The 19,275-nt window shown below is 37.6% G+C and overlaps 1 long non-coding RNA gene across 8 annotated transcripts in view; it reads right to left on the minus strand.

Annotated features, from left to right (window-relative positions):
* Positions 1–19,275, minus strand: part of LOC111758592 (uncharacterized) — a 272,253-nt gene that overhangs the window by 109,865 nt on the left and 143,113 nt on the right. The window lies entirely within an intron of this gene.

A 19,275-nucleotide genomic window follows, 5' to 3' on the forward strand; every position in this document is an offset into this window, starting at 1 on the left:
ACCAGAGCCAGTCCCATTGCATGCAAAAAGCCCCTGGAATCTGAAGATGCACGGTCATGGTGAAGTTGGGGGTTGGTAAGCCCATGGGCATTGGCAGAAGGACACGACTGCAGAGGGGAGCAGTGGACTGGAGAACTGCACTGGCTCCTGGTGAGTGTGGGGGACTCATTCATCCCACAGGAGTGGATGATTGGCCAGGTGCCATTTTGGAGTTAGGCAAGATAAACACAGAACCAGAACTGCAGCCAGCTTCATTCAGCCACTGCTAGCACAGAGCAGATTGGTGAGAATTGCTTGAACTGAGTCTTGCCCCTGTATGTGATCCAATAGTGAAAGACGAGGTTTCCCTAAAGTTATCCCTTACAGGCCCTGACCACATGACACACAATAATGTGGTGAAGATTCCTAGTGGTTGACCAGTTCAGAATGGAGGGGCCAGACTGCTCCACTCCTGCTTGTACCCCAGTGGTCACCAGCAGATTGGGGAAGGCAACCATTCCTAGCCAGCATGCTTCAGAGTAATTATAACCAATACAGGAAGTGCCAGGGGCCCCAATATCCACTTGTCTGGAGGAAACCAGAAACATGACAAGAGGAAAAAAGAAAGGAAATCTCCATCCCCCAACACAAACACTACTGGCCCAGGGAAGGTAAACACAGAAGGGGGCTGGACACCTGTGGTGCCTGAGAAAGCAGCATCTGACATAAAGAATTATCTTTGTGACATTATAAAAGAACTAAAAACAGGTTTAGCTGCTGCGCCTGGCCATAGGTCTGCAGAGGAGGAGCTGGGCAGATCTGGGGTGCCCTCACTGGCCTCTCTGCGTGTCTGGAGGACTCTGGATATCTGCGCCCAGACTGCTGGAGTTCCCTCAGGCTTCCAGGCGCAGTGAAGGAGAGAGGTGGGTTTGAGGCTTCCACATCAGCCTCCCCATTCCGGCTTCATTTGGAGACCTGCTGAGCTCCCCATAGGTGGGCTGGCCCACACTACCAGCCTAGCCCAGCCTGTTTAGCTGCCGCGCCTGGCCATAGGCCTGCAGAGGAGGAGCTGGGCAGATCTGGGGTGCCCTCACTGGCCTCTCTGCGTGTCTGGAGGACTCTGGATATCTGCACCCAGACTGCTGGAGTTCCCTCAGGCTTCCAGGTGCAGTGAAGGGGAGAGGTGGGTTTGAGGCTTCCACATCAGCCTCCCCATTCCGGCTTCATTTGGAGACCTGCTGAGCTCCCCATAGGTGGGCTGGCCCACACTACCAGCCTAGCCCAGCCTGTTTAGCTGCCGCGCCTGGCCATTGGTCTGCAGAGGAGGAGCTGGGCAGATTTGGGGTGCCTGCATCGGCCTCTCCATGTGTCTGGAGGACTGTGGATATCTCTGCAACCAGGGAGGGTCCACAGGTTCCTGAAACACTGCGGCCTGTGGTGAGTACCCTAACCCGGCTGCGATTGAAGAACTGTGGAGCTTCCAAGGGGCAGGTGGGCGCACAGTGTCCCTGAGGCCCAGCTTGTCTGGAACTGCGGAGTTCTGAGCAGGCAGAGGAGGGCCACTGGTTCTGTAGACCTAATGGCTTGGGGTAGCGCAGCGCCAGAGTCTCAGTAGCTCCAAACATAGAAGGGGATTTTCAACAGATCCTGAGGAAGCTTTCAAATAACACTTGAAACACAGAAATATAGGAAAATGACAAAACGAAAGACCAAATTACAACCGCAAACCTCCAGCCCATCTCAAGAAACCCTAGGAGTGATGTATATAGAAGAAAATATATCCCATCCACCTCATATATTGGACACAATAGCCACTGAAATTGACAAGCAACTCCAGGAAGCTTTAAAGAAATTCAAACTCGAAATAATCTCCCAGATAAAAGAAGAAATGATAAAAGAAATGAAAGAGATTCTAAATATATCTAAAGAAAACACAGATAAAAAATTGGAGGAACTAAACAAAAAGACAGAATCCCTAGATGAGCAATATAAGAAACAAACAGAATACATAATGCAGATGCACAGAGATATACAGGAAATAAAAAAACTCCACTGAAAGTTGTAAAAACCGCCTTAATGAAAGTGAAGATAGAATTTCAGACCTTGAAGACAGGATTGCAGCTAGTGAACAGGAAAGGAAAGATCTTTTGAAAATAACAAGGAACCAGGAAACAACAATTCAACAACTGCAAGACGATGCAAAGAAGAATAACATAAGAATGATAGGGATTAATGAAAGAGAGGGAGACAACATGAAGGATGTCAGGAGGATATTTAGAGGAGTAATAGCTGAAAATTTCCCAAGCATGAGATCAGAAACTGACATCAGGATCAGTGAAGCATATAGAACTCCAAACAGTCATAACCAAAATAAAACTACACCCAGACATATAATAATCACCATCCCAGAAATCCAACACAAGAATAGATTATTAAAAGCTGTCAGAGAGAAAAGACAAATCACTTATAAAGGAAAACCTATCAGAATCACAGCAGACTTCTCAGCACAAACGATAAAGTCAAGAAGAGCATGGAGTGAAGTATTCCAGATCCTAAAGCAAAATGATTTCCAACCAAGACTGATATATCCTGCAAAACTATCATTCAAAATAGATGGTGCAATACGATACTTCCATGACAAAGAACAGCTGAAGAACTTCATGAACACCAAACGAACCCTGCAAAAAATATTGAAAGACAGTTTAGATACACAAAGGAAAAAAGCACTAAGCAAAGCAAATAATTAAACAGAACAGAAAGATAAAGATGCAACAGCAGAGAGATAACATTCCTACAATTAACCAGCATTTAACAGTAATAACCATTAATGTAAATGGTCTCAATGCACCAATCAAAAGAAACAGACTAGCAGAATGGATCAAGAAACAAAATCCAACCATATGCTGTTTACAGGAAACCCATCTAACCCAGAAGGATACTCACAGACTGAAAGTCAAAGGATGGAAAACAATTCTTCATGCAGCAGGAATCCAAAAAAAGGCAGGAGTAGCCATTCTGTTTGCAGACAACATGAACTTTAAACCAACAATGACCATAAAGGACAAAGAAGGTCACTACATACTCGTAAGGGGAAAACTCCAAGAGGAAGAGATAACTATCTTAAATATATACGCACCAAACTCCAGAGCACCCAGTTATATAAAACAATTATTAACAGAAATCAAAACTCAAATTATCAGTAACACAATTGTAACAGGAGACCTTAATACACCACTGACACCAAGGGACAGATCAACCAGACAGAAAATGAGCAAAGAAATAACAGAACTGAATCACACCTGTGAACAAATGGGTTTGATAGACATATACAGAATGTTCCACCCAACAACATCAGAATACACATTCTTCTCAGCAGTACATGGATCATTTTCTAAAATAGACCATATATTAGCTCACAGAACATATTTAAGCAAATGCAAAAGAGTTGAAATCATCCCTTGCATATTATCGGATCATAGCGCTCTGAAATTAGAAATTAATGACAAAGGATACTGCAAAAATTCCGCAAACACATGGAAACTAAATAACACACTCTTGAGTAATCAGTGGGTCACAGAAGAAATTAAAGAAGAAATTAAACAATACCTAAAAGAAAATGAAAATGCAGATACAACTTACCGGAATCTGTGTGATGCAATGAAAGCCGTTCTGAGAGGAAAATTTATTGCACTGAGTTCCCACATCAGGAAAACAGAATGAATACAAATAAATAACTTGATGCTACACCTCAAACAGCTAGAAAAAGAAGAGCAAGTCAAGCCCAAAGCCAAAAGAAGAGAGGAAACTATAAAAATCAGAGCAGAAATCAATGCAATAGAGACTAAGAAAACAATCCAAAGAATCAACGAATCAAAGAGTTGGTTCTTTGAAAGAATAAATAAAATCGATAAGCCCCTAGCCAACCTTATTTAAAAAAGGAAAGAAAAAGCTCAAATTCATGCAATAAGAAATGAAAAAGGAGAAATCACTACAGACCCAATAGAAATACAGAGGATCATCAACACCTATTTCGAAAACCTCTACTCTCAAAAGTTTGATAACACAGAAGAAATAGACAGATTCTTAGAAGCATATGAAGTACCAAAGCTAGATCAAGAGGATATAAAACTGTTGAATAACCCAATCTCTGCTAATGAAATTGAGAATATAATTGGGTCCTTGCCCACCAAGAAGAACCCAGGCCCAGATGGATTCACTGCAGAATTCTACAAGAAATATAAAGAAGACCTAATGCCGACACTCCTCAAACTATTCAATGAAATTGAAAGGGAAGCAATCCTTCCTAAGTCATTCCTGGAAGCAAATATTACTCTAGTACCAAAACCTGAGAAAGACCCAACTATAAAAGAGAACTATAGACCGATCTCCCTAATGAACACAGATGCAAAAATCCTCAATAAAATATTGGCAAATAGGATCCAGCAAATCATCAAGAAGATTATACACCATGACCAAGTGGGATTCATCCCAGGAATGCAAGGATGGTTCAACATACGCAAATCAATAAATGTAATCCACCATATCAATAAAGCCAAAAATAAGAATCACATGATCATCTCTATAGATGCAGAAAAAGCCTTCGATAAGGTCCAACACTTATTCATGATAAGAACTTTACAGAAAATTGGAATAAATGGTCTTTACCTCAATATAATAAAGGCCATTTATGACAAACCAACAGCCAGCATCATACTAAATGGCCAAAAATTGAAAGCCTTTACTTTAAAATCGGGTACAAGACAAGGATGTCCTTTATCACCACTCCGATTTAATATAGTACTGGAAGTACTAGCCAGAGCAATTAGGCAAGAAAGAGAAATAAAAGGGGTAAAGATAGGAAAAGAAGAAGTTAAATTATCATTGTTTGCAGATGACATGATACTCTACATAGAAGACCCCCTAAACTCCATTGAAATACTCTTAGATACAATAAATAAATTCAGTAATGTGGCTGGATACAAAATCAATACTCAGAAATCAATAGCATTCCTATACACGAACAACAAAATTACAGAGAGGGAAATAAGAGAAACTGGACTATTCACATTAGCAAGCAAAAAAATGAAATATTTAGGAATTACTCTTACGAAAGAAGTGAAAGACTTATACAGTGAAAATTATAACACACTGAAAAAGGAAATTGAAGATGATCTCAGAAAATGGAAAGACATCCCTTGCTCATGGATAGGAAGAACAAACATTGTGAAAATGGCCATTCTCCCAAAACTGTTATACAGATTCAATGCAATCCCAATAGAAATACCATCAACATACCTTATAGATCTAGAGAAATCACTCCTAAATTTCATCTGGAACCAGAAGAGACCTAGAATCGCAAAGGCAATTCTAAGCAGCAAAGACAAAGCAGGAGGCATCACAATCCCTGACTTGAAGTTATACTACAAAGCAACAGTAGTAAAATCAACATGGTATTGGAATCAAAACAGAGCCGAAGATCAGTGGAATAGATTAGAAGATACAACCACAACTACGAACACACTCAACCACCTTATTTTTGATAAAGGAGCCAAGCAGGTTCACTGGAAGAACGACAGTCTCTTTAATAAATGGTGCTGGAAAAACTGGCTCTCCATTTGCCGAAAACTAAAGCTAGACCCATGTCTATCACCATGTACTAAATTAAAATCTAAATGGGTCAAAGATCTGAATATTAAAACAGAAACACTAAATCTATTGGAAGACAAAATAGGTAGAAACCTTGGAGACATAGGAGTAGGTAAAGAATTCATGAACAGGACTCAAACCGCACGGGAAATACTTCCCAGAATCAATAACTGGGACCACTTCTTATTAAAAAGTTTCTGCATGTCAAAAGAAATCTCCAGCATAGTGAAAAGAAAACCCACAAACTGGGAAAAGATTTTAGTGAACTCTCTCTCAGACAAGGGCCTCTTGTCTAAAACAAATAAAGAATTAAAGAAACTCAGACCCCCGAAATTCAAAGATCCAATCCAAAAATGGGCATCTGAGATGAATATGCAATTCTCAGATGAAGAAATGCAAATGGCAAATAAATACATGAAAAAATGCTCATCATCATTGGTCATTAGAGAAATGCAAATTAAAACCACACTGAGATACCATCTCACTCCTGAAAGAATGGCCAGGATCAAGAAAACCGACAACAAATGCTGGAGAGGCTGTGGGGGAAAAGGAACTCTCCTGCACTGCTGGTGGGAGTGTAGACTGGTACAGCCTTTGTGGAGATCTGTCTGGAGATTTCTCAAAAATTTGGGACTGGAAATCCCATTTATTCCAGCTATTCCACTTCTAGGCATATTCCCAGAAGAACTGAAAGCATCATACCACAGTGATATATGTGCACCTATGTTTATAGCAGCACAATTTGTAATCGCCAGATCTTGGAAACAACCCAAGTGCCCATCAACTGAGGAATGGATAAAAAAGTTGTGGTATTTCTATACAATGGTGTATTATTCAGCTATAAAGAAGGATCACATTGAGATATTTATCAATAAATGGGCGCAGCTTGAGACCATACTCATTAGTGAAATAAATCAATCTCGCATGTGTGAATACCGAATAGTTTCCCTAATGTAAATAATGATTCAAATATATAAAAATATGTGGTAATCATGATTCCCCATTAGGTGGCCTTGAAGCCTTATAAAGTTTTCATTCATTAATTAGAAAGGCTTTATTCTGGGCTTCTTGATATGAAAATATTTGAAGCTAGAGTATATGAAGTTTTATCCAAATATTTCAAGGAAAAAGACACTATGGTAACTACTATTAAGTCAGGTTATAAGGTGGTGAAGTACTAGGTTGTTGAAACAGTCATGCTGTGACCTCTATTGTTATATTGTTATGTCCTGTTTTATCTCAATCTCCCCCTTATTGTTTCAAAAAAAATTATTTAGTCATTTCTTATGTTTGTCTTAATTAAAGAAAAAATTCAAAAAAATTAGGATATATAAATAGTAACTCTTTTCGATTTCCTATTAACTTGTTTTGAAGTCCTGTAGTACTCCCACAATCTTGTTTTGACTGATTAGACTCTGTTCCATTCTATATGATAGTATCAAGTTTGAAGACATAGGCAACTACTTCGAAGACAATAAGATTCACTAAGATACCCATTCTGGTTTGACTATTGTCTTCTTTGGAAGTCCTGTAATGTTTACAATGCCTAAGTTTTATTGGTCTTGTTCTCTACTGTTTTGTCCAACTTTATAATATCTAATAAGATAGACAATTCTTTTTAAGGAAACAAGGGACAACGTTGATAACCATTGTTGATAAACTTGTACTCTGTTCTACACCATGTGCTATGTCTATCCTTGGTATTGACTGACAGCTTTGTTTTGCCATATTTGACTGTATTCTCCCCCCCCCCAAAGAAAGTAATAAGCACTAAGGAGTAATAAAATCCAAGATGTGTAAATTTTGTTGTAAAAAAGAGGGGGAAAAAAAAAAGAAAAAGAGCTCTAACGGATATAACAGCAAGTGTGTTTGGGGGTGTTAAATAGCTGACTTTATCAATGTTTTTGGAACATTGAACACAGCTGTTTGCAGTCTCCCTGTTTGAATGTCCACCTTGTGTTCTTTGATACTGTGATTTGAGGAACTATTTTCAAGAAGATAGTGTGTAATCTACTAGCAGGTGATTTCTTACTGTTATGTTTTTTTGTTTTGTTTTGTTTTGTTTTGTTTTGTTTTGTTTTTTTTTTAGTTCTGTATTGCATGTACCCTTACGCTGCTTTGGTTTGTTTTGTGTTTTTCTCTTTTTCCTCTTAAATTAAAAAAAAAAAGAACTAAAAACAGAAATTCTAATACAAGTAAAGAAAGACATAAGAAAAATAATAAAAGAAATGCTAAGCACCTCTCAAGAAGACACAGATGGAAGAAAGGAGGGACATAGAAAAAGAAGAGAAACCTTCAATGAAGAATATAAAAAAAAATCTAGGATACATGAAACAGATTCAAAGAGATTACCAGAAAATTAAAAACTCCATTGAGGGCTGGCTTTAGCCCAGCGGTTCCTTCGAGTCTGGTTTCCCAACTGCCTGGACCAATTGATCCGGTGGTTTGAGACCTGTGGGAACTCTCCAGTCCTTTTTAAAAATAAAAATAAAAAAATTTTAAAAAAACTCCATTGAAAGCTGGCAAAACTGCTTGAAAGAAACTAAAGATGACTATCAAACCTTGGAGACAGGTTTGCAACATGTGATCATGAAAGGAAAGATCTCTTAAAAATAACAGGGAAGCAGGAAGTAACAATACAAAGCCTGAAGATGACAAGAGGATTTATAACTTAAGAATAAAAAATGTGAGTGAAGAAGCAGGGGTAAACACAAATGATATAAATACAAAGGCTATTTATAGAAATAACTAAAGAAAACTTCCCAAGCATAGGAAAAGGAAATGATATTCAGATATATGAGGTATATAGAACTCCAGTCAGCTACAACCAAAATAGATCTACACTCAGACATATAATAATCAAGATCCCAGAAATTCAACACAAGAACAGAATATTAAAAACTATCAGAGGAAAGAAACAGATCACTTATCAAGGAAAACCCATCAGAATTATGACAGATTTCTTGACACAAACTATCAAATCAAGAAGAGCTTGGAGTGAAGTATTCCAAGCCCTGAAAGAAAATAACCTGCAACCCAAATTGATATACCCTGAAAAACTGTTTCTCAAAATTAATGGAGAAACAAGATGCTTCCATGACAAAGAAGTACTGGGGGAATTCATGACCAACAATCCAACCTTACAAAAAATACTGAAGAGCATTCTAGAGAGAGAAAAAAAGACCATGGTTTCAAGAATAGCAACAGAGGAGGCTCATTGAATGGAGCACACATTATAATGAAGGGGAAAAGTAGACAACCAATTGCAGAAAAATAGCATGGAAGAGATGAGGCAGAGAAAATTGGCCATAATGACTAACATGGATAGCCTCGATACACCTCGATACACTAATAAAAAGAAATGCAGGCAGAGTGGATCAGGCGATAGAGTCCATCAAGATGATCTATATAAGACTATTTATATAAGAAATATAATTAAAGAGGATTTATGGACTGAAAGTCAAAGATGAGAAAATAATGCTCTATGTGACAGGTAACCTGATAAAAGGTGAGTAGCTTGCCCATCAGCTACAGATTGGTTGGAAAGACATAACACCTTTATACAATGGAGAACTACTCATCTATAAAGAAGGAAAACATTGAGGCTCTTGTAGGTAAATGGTAGGTAGGTAAATACAATGTGAGACCAAACTAAGGGTTAAAATGGTTCATAATTACATAAATAGTGGGTTGCTTCCCTAATCTAAAATCTAAAGGAATTAATGGGATACAAAATGTACAATGTACCCTGGGAATGTGAAAGGGGAAGAATTGCCTAAAAAGGGAAAGCAGAGGACATTGTTAATCTTGTATTATAATTTGAAACCCATATTATTTTCATCATTCTTTTTAGTTTGGGTCCAGGTTGTCTATGTATACTAGATTTGATGGCATGGACAGCTATTCCAAAGATAGCAGGATATACTATAGCAATCATTTTCGATTTCTTATTAACTTAATTTCAATCCCTGTATTGCTTTCACTGTCTTGTCTTGACTGATTTTATTTGAATCTGTTATATTTGATAGTATCAAATCTGAGAGTAGAGGCAACTACTCTGAAGACAATAAGATTCACTGTGATACTCATTCTGGCTTGACTATTAACCTCTTTTGAAGCCCTATAATGTCTCCAATGTTTTGTTTTTATTGATTTTGTTCTGTACTTCTATGCTCAATTTTATTGTACCTGATGATATGGGCAATTCTATTGAAGATAACAAGAGACATCATGATAATCATTGTAGATCACCTTGTATTGTAGTTTTAGATTATGTACTATGTCCATCCTGTAGTTTTGAACGACCTCATTTTGTTTTGTTTTCTCGTTTGGTTTTACTCTTCAAAATAAAAAAATTCTAAAAAAATAAAAAGAAATAATCTATCAAGTCATGAAAAGACATGGAGAAATCTTAAATACATATTACTGAGTGTAAGAAGTTGATCTGAAAAAATTTTATTTTAGTTCATTTTGCACTGCAATAAAATAATACCTGAAACTGCATCATTTAAAAAGAAGAGATTTATTTTTTGCAGTTCTCAAGACTGAAAAGTTCAACATCAAACGCCATATCTGATGAGGGACTTTTTGCTGGATCGTTGCAAGATACCACACGATGAAAGACAGCAAGACATCAAACTCACAGCTTTAAATCTTTTTATAGTCATCATTAATCCATTTCTTAAGAGTAGAGCTCTCTTATACCAAACATCTTCAACTAAGCTACACCTCCTAACACTGTTGCACTGGGGATAAAGCTGCCAATGCATGAATTTGGAGGCTACATTTAAACCACAGCTTTATCCCTAATACCCAAAATGTGTATTCTTTTCACTGTAAAACATCCTCCCTTTCATTGCAATAGCTGCAAAACCTTAGCTAACTCCACCAGCAACTCAAAATTAAAAATCTAGAATTTCATTGAAATTAGATATGAATGATAGTTCACCTGAGGCAAATGCTACTCCAGCTGTAAGGCTATGAATCTAAATGGATTATCTACTTTTAAAATATGATGATGGGCCAAGCATAGGACACACATTCTCATTCCAAAAAGAAGCAATAGACAAGAAAAAAAGAGTAACTGATCTTAAGTAAACCCAAACCCTATTATTTGGGGAAAACAATATTAAATCTTAAAGTGCCAGAATAATCTCTTTGAACTCTGTGTCCTACACCAGGACATGCCACTTGGGGTACGATTTAGGCCCCCCAGCCCTATGGCTTTGCAGAGCTCAGTTCAGCCAGAAACGTACATAGGTGGGAGTCTGTGTCTATAGCTTCTCCCTGTGTCTATAGCTTCTCCCCCTTACAGTTGAATGCCAGTGTCCCTACAGTTTGATTTGGGGACATGTCCCAGCCTATAGCTCTAATAGGCATAGTAGTGGAAAATCTCAGTGCTACAGGCTGCCTAACTGTGCCCTGATGGGGTTTTCTGTAGTGAATCTGAACCTGAAATAAGTTTGCTTGAGGCTCCAGTCTGTCTGATGCATCTTTTGAAATCTAGGTGAGAGGCAGCTGTGATCCCATGGCTCGTGCACTCTGTGTACCTGCATAGTCAGCACCAAGGACATCACCAACACTTACTGTTCATAGCTCATACCCTTCAAATCAACAGACACATAGTTTCTCCTGGGCCTGTTTCATCTATGCCTAGGGCTGCATAGCAGCACTGCACCAGAATGCAGAGTGGAGTCCCTAGGCAATCCTGAAGAGCAAATCCTGTGGTCTTGCAGGTTCCTTTATGGAAACTTGCCTTCAAGATCCTTGAGGTTGACTCAGGCTTACCCCAAGGACTTCTGAATATCTTCAAGATCATTCTTCCATGGTCCTACTCATCTCTCAGGTACTCACTTGGTCTTTTGTCATATTATGAAACTGTAGGAAGGCACTCACTAGATGCCAGAGCCATGTGATCTTGGGCCTTCCAGCCTCTAGAACTGTGACCCAATCAACCTCTGTTGTTTACATATTGCCCTGTCAGTGATATTCTGTTATAGCAGGAAAAGATGCACCATGAATATCTACAATCAAGAAAACCAAAGGAATAAACTATAATATCAAAGTAATATTTCACTGTAATAACCTAGTTAAAAAGGAAAACCATAAAACCTTGTATATGAAGCCCTACGTAATTCATAATGTCTGACAACTAGTAGAGTGAAGTATGTGTTGATTATGTAACTTAGATTATATTCTCACTGCCAATATCACATATTCACAACTGTTTCAAGATATTAATGTCAAGGCCAGGAGAACATGGCAGACAGATAGTAGCAGCTACAGAGGCTCTCTGAGAGACCCAGCTTAGAATCCAGGAATGGTGCATATGCATAGTGAGGAATCCTAAGCAAGAGGAGACATACCCTGCTGACCCAAGAAAGAACTGGGCTGAGAGAAACCAACTGGGAATGCAATCCTGGTGCTATAACAGGAACAGATAAAGCCTCAGCATGGAAGCTGGAGCCCGCACCATTGGAAGCCGCAATTTGGGTTTCCTGTCACTGCTGCCGCGTCTGAATCAGCTCAGCAGGGAGAGAGACGCGCGAAAGCTCTGAGAACGGGAATCGGTAAACGGAGTTGAGAGCGGAACGGGTGAGGAACCGTGCATCAACCTGCGGTGAGTGAGGGAAACTGGGACTCTCCCACGGTCTAGTTGGCACCAACAGAGGACATTCTGGGACCAGGAAGAATTGCCAGAACAGGGCACTGTAGTGACTTCAGTCATATCACCCTCTCAAGTGGGATTGGTGAGCAGTGCCTACCCTAGTGACGCTGCGGGCTGAGACCCAGTAGGCTAGCGCCTGGAGGTGCACCCTAGCGCTGAAGACTTCGATAGGTTGACCGGAGGGGCAGGCCCTGCATAGGCTGCCTGGTCTATAACTCCCTGGTGCACTGCAGTGGGCGGGAACACCTAGCTGGCACAATTCAATCAGACTGTGGCTGACAGAGAAGGAAGCTGGGCCTCCTATATATGCTTGTGTATATAAGGAACAAAGAATATGGGAAGAGGGAGCAACAAGAAAGGCTCCTCGACCCCCAATCCTGAGAAACAGGCAATAGCAGACACGGCACCAATAGACATAAAGTGCTATCTCCAGAGCCTCATAGACGAGTTCAGGAATGAAGTTATTAATGACCTGAAGCAAGACATAAGCAGAAGAGTTAGAGAAATGCTAAGCACCACCCAAGAAAAAACAGATGGTGGAATGGAAGAACAGAAAAAGGGGGTAGAATTGTTTGATAGAGAAAACATAGAATATGTGAGGCAGATTCAAAGAGATTACCAGGAAACTAAAAACTCTATCAAAAACTGGCACCACAGCTTGAAAGAAATTAAGGAAAGATTATCTGGAGGGCAGATTTGTAATATGGGAGCATGAAATGAAAAACTTCTTAAAAATAACAAAGAAACAAACAGCAATAATACAAAGACTAGAAGATGATAAGAGGATATATAACTTAAGAATTAAGAACATAAAAGAAGAGGTAGGGACACAAACAAATGAACTATAAAAGCTACTCGAAGAAATAATCCAGGAGAATTTTCCTAATTTAGCAAAAGGTAAAGATACTCAGATGTATGAAGCATACAGGACCCCAGCAACCTACAACCCAAACAGAGCTACACCAAGGCATATAATAAGCAAAATACCAGAAATCCAATATAAGAACAGAATATTAAAAGCCATCAGAGACAAGAAACAGATCACTTACAAGGGAACACCCATCAGAATTACAGCAGACTTCTCGGCACAAACCATCAAATCACAAAGAGCATGGGGGGAAATAATTCAAGCTTTGAAAGATAATAACCTCCAGCCAAGATTGATATATCCTGTACAACTATCCCTGGAAATTGATGGAAAAACAAGGTGCTTCCAGGATAAAGAGGAACTAGCGGAATATGCAACCACCAGTTCAACTCTACAGAGAATACTGCAGGATATTCTAAAAAATAAAAATATGAAGAATCCAGAAATAGTGGCAGAGAGGCCACAATGAATGGAGCAGAAAACAAAATGAAGAAGACAAACTGACAACTAATGACAGTAAAAGAGCTCAACAGAAATGAGGCAGAGAAGATTGGATGATAGGAACAGCTATTTTGGAGAAAACGACATCATAAGAGGTAATGCTGATTTAGTATCATCTTGTTTTGAAGTCTCATCAAGATTTTGTTCTTCTGTCTCCATAGGTCTTAACATGTTGTATCTTATTGGATTTTATTATATGTGATAATATAAACAAAAACTTTTATAGACAAGGAGATTATACAGAAACTATTGTTCATTTTCTGTTAGTTGATTCTAAACCATGTAATACTGTCATTCTCTTGAATGGTTTTACATTGATTTGATATATTTGATGCTACAGTATACGAAGTTATACTCAAAGATTTCAAGGAAAGAGACAATATGGTAAATACTTTTATGTCGGGATTATCTTGTGGTGAAACACTATTTTGCTTAAATGGTTATGTTTTGATCTGCACTGTTTTGTTGTTATGCCTTCTTTTATCTCAATCTCCATTTTATTATTTACTTTTTTATTTTTATCCTTTTAATTAAGGGAAAAATAAATAAAAATAGCAGGATATATTATAGTAACCCACTTTGAATTTCTATTAACTTGATTTGAAGCCCTGTATTGCTCTCACCATCTTGTTTTGACTGATATTCCTCTATTCTGTTTTGCTTGATAGTACCAGGTTTGAAAATTTAGGCAACAGCTGTGAAGATAGTGGGATTCATTATGACGCCCATTCTGGTTGCTTATTATCTACTTTTGAAGTCCTATAATGTCTCCAATGTTTTGGTTTTGTTGGTTTCATTCTTTACTGTTTTGTTCAATTTTATTATAACTGATGATATAGGCAATTCTATTTGAGATAGCGGGAGGCATTATGGTAACCATTGTTGATCACCTTGTATTATGTTTTTACATTATCTATTATGTCCACCCTTTTGATTTGACTGACTCTGTTCTGTTATGTCATATTTGGTTTTACTCTCTTCCAAAAAATGTAATAAGAACTGTGGTAGCAATAAAACCCAAAATGTGTAATAGGCATTGTACAAAAGAGGAAAAGAAAGTGCTCTAAACGATATGATATAACTGCATGTATATTTAAGTGTATAAGATAGACAATGATATTGCTGAGTTTTGTTGGATCATTGAACAGAACTGTTTGCAGTCTCACTGTTTGAATGTCTACTTTTTATGCTTTAATTTTGTAACTTGAACAAATATTTCTAAGATAACAATATGTAATCCATTAACTAGTGATTTCCTACTGTTTGTTTTTTTCCTGAAATTCTGTATAACTTCTACCCTTTTTCTGCTTTTTTTCTTTTTCTCCTTTAATAAACTTTTTTAAAAAAGATATTAATATCACTTTAATCTTATAACTTCCTGGTTCTCAATTAGAGTCTTTACTAGATTTTGATTCAACCTAACTGATACTCTTCCTGCTACTGAGACTTCTCCAGATAAATAAAGCAGTATGTATTTATCATAGTATACCTGTAAATAGAGACTGTATTCACGTATTCTAATGACATGTTCTGATAATTATAAAAGACATATGAACAGTCAGAATCTTTTATAGTTGAAAGGTTAATTCTTCTAACAGTCTCAAAGCTTCTCCTCAAATTATCTCAAAGTACGAAACTTGTTACAGAAAATGACTCCTTAGCCATATACAGTAATAGTATTATTAAGATTCTTACATGATGAAAATGCAGACAATGCAAAGGGTAAATAAGATATCTGGATAAGTATCTCATTATACTTGTTTAATTACTTTAAATAATAATATGTATACTCTACTCTTTTTGATTAGGATAGTGGGATAGAAGGATAGGAATGGTTTTTTTGTTTGTTTGATTGGTACCAGAGATCAAACTTGTGACCTCATGCTTGACAGGCAGACACTTACACCACTGAGTAAATCACAGATCAGAGAGGAATGTTTTAGCGGGTAACCTTCTTCAAGTCACTTCCAGTAGGGTGAAACAAAATTCCAAAAATTCTCAGTAGCTAAATCATTAAAGACTACATAGTTGAACAGTTCTTATGTCATTTAATAGCTATAAAATACTGAATCAATTTACTTAGCTTTTATTATATTTTTTACTTCCTCTTTCCTTTCTCTTCCTTCCCATTCTCTCCATCCCTAACCCTTCCCATCTCAATTTATCAATCTGTAAATAGAGATATAAATATTATGTTGATAGTGTGGTTGAACAATGAAATGAAATGATACAAACAAAGTTCTTATAATCCAGTCCCTGGTAAAAAACAGATATTCAACAAAGTGGTGAGTTAGAATGTAGGCTACACAGCTGCTGAAGGAACCCTAAAACACAGTGAGTTAAACAGTAGTTGATTTCTCTCAATTAATGGTCCAATCCTAGTAAATGGGCTTTACTTGGTGACATCATCTTCAGACTGTTGTCATTCTTTAGATCAAAGATCCTGTTAGTTGCTATCCCATGGAAAGAAAGAAAGATGGAGTTTTAAGAGTGAAGCATTATCTTTAAGCAAGGAATGCTTAACTTGCCCATGTCATTTCCATTCATATCCCATCAACAAGACAGTCTTCTGTAGGCTGCATATTGTTGCAGGAGATTCTGTGCAATCAAGCTGGTCAGCCAGGTAACAAGCCAAAGTTCAGATGTTCTCTTACTAAAGGAAGAGAGGTAGAGCTTAGCAGCCTGCACTATAGTAACTAGTTTTATTGCAGCAAACAAATCATAAAAGATGTTCTAATGATGCTGTCAGAGTAAGAGGAACATCTGAACAACACAGAGACAACAGCAGATGGTTGGGTCTGATGATAGTCACTGTGTTGTGCTAACCATGATCTGAGCAGAGTCCTGGGATCTCAGCCTTCTCTAAGGTCTTTCGCATTGCATTCTGCACTGGCTTCCATGTGACATCTTTATTCAGTCCTGGACATATACTTGAGTAATATCACAGTCTCCTTCATAGGTCTTCTAACACTCTCCATTAAGAAGCTGTGCTCTTGTCTCTTTATACTCCCAGCTGTTAGCCAGCTTGCTATGAAGTAAATCTCAGGAATTAAAACCACAGTGTTACTCTCTCTCTCTCTCTCTCTCTCTCTCTCTCTCTCTCTCTCTGAGTTTTACTACACCCTGGTTTTTTACTTCTACTTCCTGTTAGATAAAACTAAATTGGATATTAATGCAATCTGGAAGCAAGCTTATTATGATTGTCAGACCTGCCATATTAGGCATCGACTATCAACCTACTAGAACTCAATGTGCTTAAAGTAAGGTTTTAAAAAAAAGGACACTTCATGCAAAACCCACTAATCCTAGTACTGAATTCCTCTTTTTCCTAGTTTCTGCACTAAGGTTTCAGCATGCCTTTCAATTGTATCTACTTGGATACTGACTGGAATATATAGGAAACTCCAGGAAAGAAGGCCAGGTACTCTGTAAAGGCAGAGTAACAGTTCCTTGATAACCTGATAGAGTACACTTTGAGTGACATTATGTTCCGTGACTGAAGAAATTCTATTCAATTCATCAAATGTTTCCAGTGCCTAGAATAACTTTAACATGTAGAAGGAGTCAATATTTGTTGATTATTTGAATAATAAGCCAAAATGTAAGTACAAATAAAGGAAAAGGTTAATGGTAAAAACTAAGACTGTAAAATACAGAAAATATTCCCTAACTGCCAATATAGGAAAGAAAGTTCCCCTTACCACCAAGTCTTGCCTCGTATCTAGGCCAAGCAGTGTAATCAGCTGTATAATTTATAAAGGCATGTCTAAAGTAAAAATATGAAATTTTGTTCAAAAATTTAGAATTTGACAGTGACAATACAATATTAAATGGAGTGTGCAGAGCCCCCTGAACCTGTGATGTTATGCAACTGCACAAGTTACATGGCCATTGTATTGGTCACTTTCTCATTACTGGGAGAAAACTCCTGACACATGGAAGTTTATAATTTTAGTGGGTTCAGTCCGTGGCTGGCCAGCTCTAAGCCACAAAAAGCCTGGTGGAAGATTCAGGCAGAGGAAAGATGCTCATATTATGGTGAACAGGAAGTAGAGAGAGGAACTGGGGTGATCGTGGGACAAGAATATACCTTTCTAAATTGTGCCCCAGTGACCTGCCCTGTCTGACCAGACTCCATCCATAAATCTGAGGCTTTGGGGGACATTTTCGATCTAAAACACAATATCCAGATTTCCAACACACTCTTTACACAAGAAAACCTGATCCCCAGACCTAGCTGACCAAGCAAGGTCAATTACATCTTCTCTGTGGAATTGGACCAATAAGATAAAAATTTAATCACTTAAATGGAGGTAGGCATTGAATTCCAAATGCTGATATGACCTTAGAGTTGGTGACCATTCCCAACCCCATACACATGGTTCCAATAATAGAAAGAACAGCTTAAGGAAAGTTGTAGAATGTAGCAGCATAGAGTGAAATAATCAAGACACTATGTGACCATAGAGATTGTAGCTATCTGATGTATTCTCAGGAGGCCTGATTATATTTCCATTTTCCTGTTCTCTTGAGTCCTTTCTGGATTTCTAATGATCTCCTGTGCCCTTCTAATCAGCTCATTACTTGAGCTAATTGGAATAGTGGTTGTGATAGGGGTTTGTTTTGCTTTATGTTTTTACTTTCTACCTGAATAGCCAGGAAAATGTAATAAGTCAATCATGTGGCATCTCAATGGATTATGTTAGTTTCTTAATCTGTTGCCCATGATAGAAACCCTAGAATGGCAGTCAAGTGACCCAGGTATAGAAGATAAAACTGGCCAGAAGAAATCCTTTAGATCTTCTGGACTAATAGATAAAGCTGGTTAGTTTATGGAGAAGCAATGAGGTAAGAAATCATTTTTTAAAGATATGTTTTAAACATTTCATGAATTGTGCTGGGGATTTAGCTCAGCGGCATTAAGTGCCTGCCTTGCAAGCAGGTAGTCGTGGGTTCCACCCCTGGTACTGATAAAAAGGAAAAAGACAAAAAAAAAAAAAAAAAAAAGAATTACAAACATTTCATGAATTTAAAACACCTACTGCTAGGAGCTTAGTTCAGTGGTGTAAGCCCTTGCTTAGCAAGTGTGAGGTCATGAATTCAATCCCCATAAAAAAAAAAAAAAGAATTTAAAACACCTAAACTTATATTTGTGCAACAAACTTTGTAATAAAAGCCAAGTCCTTTATTTTTCAGTAGTACATTTAACATGGTTCATAAAAATTTTTTATTACATCATTCATACATGAGACAACTGTGAGTTCCCATTCTGATTCATCTAAATTGTATTGACAAATCAAAGATTTATCAAATTAAAAGTACAAGTTTTATCCAAATTTTTATATTTACCAATCTTTTATTATTTATTCATTGGCAACAAATTTTGACAGTAATTTTTAAGTAATTTACTGAATCTTTTAAACCATGTAACTCATTTTTGTACAAATAAGTTACACATAGTTAAATTTGTAAGTTTTAAGTGAACAACTCAATGAATTTGGACATTAATTCCTACGATCAAGGTACAGAACATTTGCTTCACTCTCCAAATTTTCCTTGTGTCTGTCTTTTTTCTGTTAACAATTTTTAAATTGTTTACTTATTTCATTTCTTT

Source organism: Cavia porcellus, unplaced genomic scaffold (assembly GCF_034190915.1).
Source record: "Cavia porcellus strain 051 isolate PalLab524CR breed Dunkin Hartley unplaced genomic scaffold, mCavPor4.1 scaffold_8, whole genome shotgun sequence".
NCBI classification, from domain to species: domain Eukaryota; kingdom Metazoa; phylum Chordata; class Mammalia; order Rodentia; family Caviidae; genus Cavia; species Cavia porcellus.